The sequence below is a fragment of the Abrus precatorius genome, unplaced genomic scaffold (assembly GCF_003935025.1).
Source record: "Abrus precatorius isolate BTA unplaced genomic scaffold, Abrus_2018 Scaffold1, whole genome shotgun sequence".
Taxonomy (NCBI): Eukaryota; Viridiplantae; Streptophyta; class Magnoliopsida; order Fabales; family Fabaceae; genus Abrus; species Abrus precatorius.
This window is the reverse complement of record NW_020874291.1, coordinates 7,457,187-7,459,686: the sequence shown is the minus strand read 5'-3', so window position 1 is coordinate 7,459,686 and position 2,500 is coordinate 7,457,187.

Here is a 2,500-nt window from a genome sequence, read left to right as displayed (position 1 = left end):
GCACCATGGTGCATAAAAACGCACCAGGAGGGCACCAGGGTGCATAAAAACGCACCAGGAGGGCACCAGGGTGCATAAAAACGCACCAGGAGGGCACCAGGGTGCGAAAAACGCACCAGGAGGGCACCATGGTGCATAAAAACGCACCAAGTAGGCACCAGGGTGCATAAAAACGCACCAGGAGGGCACCAGGGTGCATAAAAACGCACCAGGAGGGCACCAGGGTGCATAAAAACGCACCAGGAGGGCACCAGGGTGCGAAAAACGCACCAAGAGGGCACCATGGTGCATAAAAACGCACCAAGAGGGCACCATGGTGCGAAAAACGCACCAAGAGGGCACCATGGTGCATAAAAACGCACCAAGAGGGCACCAGGGTGCGAAAAACGCACCAGGAGGGCACCATGGTGCATAAAAACGCACCAGGAGGGCACCATGGTGCATAAAAACGCACCAGGAGGGCACCATGGTGCATAAAAACGCACCAGGAGGGCACCATGGTGCATAAAAACGCACCAAGTAGGCACCAGGGTGCAGAAAAACGCACCAGGAGGGCACCAGGGTGCGAAAAACGCACCAGGTAGGCACCATGGTGCAGAAAAACGCACCAGGTAGGCACCATGGTGCAGAAAAACGCACCAGGAGGGCACCAGGGTGCAGAAAAACGCACCAGGAGGGCACCATGGTGCATAAAAACGCACCAAGTAGGCACCAGGGTGCATAAAAACGCACCAGGAGGGCACCAGGGTGCGAAAAACGCACCAGGTAGGCACCATGGTGCATAAAAACGCACCAGGAGGGCACCATGGTGCATAAAAACGCACCAGGAGGGCACCAGGGTGCGAAAAACGCACCAGGAGGGCACCATGGTGCATAAAAACGCACCAGGAGGGCACCAGGGTGCATAAAAACGCACCAGGAGGGCACCATGGTGCATAAAAACGCACCAGGAGGGCACCAGGGTGCGAAAAACGCACCAGGAGGGCACCATGGTGCATAAAAACGCACCAGGAGGGCACCAGGGTGCATAAAAACGCACCAGGAGGGCACCAGGGTGCATAAAAACGCACCAGGAGGGCACCAGGGTGCGAAAAACGCACCAGGAGGGCACCATGGTGCATAAAAACGCACCAAGTAGGCACCAGGGTGCATAAAAACGCACCAGGAGGGCACCAGGGTGCATAAAAACGCACCAGGAGGGCACCAGGGTGCGAAAAACGCACCAAGAGGGCACCATGGTGCATAAAAACGCACCAAGAGGGCACCATGGTGCGAAAAACGCACCAAGAGGGCACCATGGTGCATAAAAACGCACCAAGAGGGCACCAGGGTGCGAAAAACGCACCAGGAGGGCACCATGGTGCATAAAAACGCACCAGGAGGGCACCATGGTGCATAAAAACGCACCAGGAGGGCACCATGGTGCATAAAAACGCACCAGGAGGGCACCATGGTGCATAAAAACGCACCAAGTAGGCACCAGGGTGCATAAAAACGCACCAGGAGGGCACCAGGGTGCATAAAAACGCACCAGGAGGGCACCAGGGTGCGAAAAACGCACCAAGTAGGCACCATGGTGCATAAAAACGCACCAGGAGGGCACCAGGGTGCATAAAAACGCACCAGGAGGGCACCAGGGTGCATAAAAACGCACCAGGTAAGGTAGGCACCAGGGTGGGCATGAAGAGGCACCATGATGGGCACCAAGAGGCACCAAGGTGGGCATCAAGGTGCACCATGGTGGGCATCAAGAGGCACCAAGGTGGGCACCAAGAGGCACCAAGGTGCACCATGGTGGGTATCAAGAGGGACCAAGGTGGGCATCAAGAGGCACCAAGGTGTGCATGAAGGTGCACCATGGTGGGCACCAAGAGGCACCATGGTGGGCACCAAGAGGCACCAAGGTGGGTATCAAGAGGCACCAAGGTGGGCATCAAGAGGCACCAAGGTGGGCATCAAGAGGCACCAAGGTGTGCATCAAGGTGCACCATGGTGGGCACCAAGAGGCACCATGGTGGGCACCAAGAGGCACCATGGTGGGTAGCAAGAGGCACCAAGGTGGGCACCAAGAGGCACCAAGGTGGGTATCAAGAGGCACCAAGGTGGGCATCAAGAGGCACCAAGGTGGGTATCAAGAGGCACCAAGGTGGGCATCAAGAGGCACCAAGGTGTGCATCAAGGTGCACCATGGTGGGCATCAAGAGGCACCAAGGTGGGCACCAAGAGGCACCAAGAGGCACCAAGGTGTGCATCAAGGTGCACCATGGTGGGCATCAAGAGGCACCAAGGTGGGCACCAAGAGGCACCAAGAGGCACCAAGGTGGGTATCAAGAAGCACCAAGGTGGGTATCAAGAGGCACCAAGGTGGGCATCAAGGTGCACCATGGTGCGATGATTCGGAGAAAAATTCATTATAAATCATTCCCTTGGGGAAATGTAACGAAACTTTGCAGACACATTTGGTGTTATTTTGTGTGAATGCCTGCAAAAAATCAGGTCA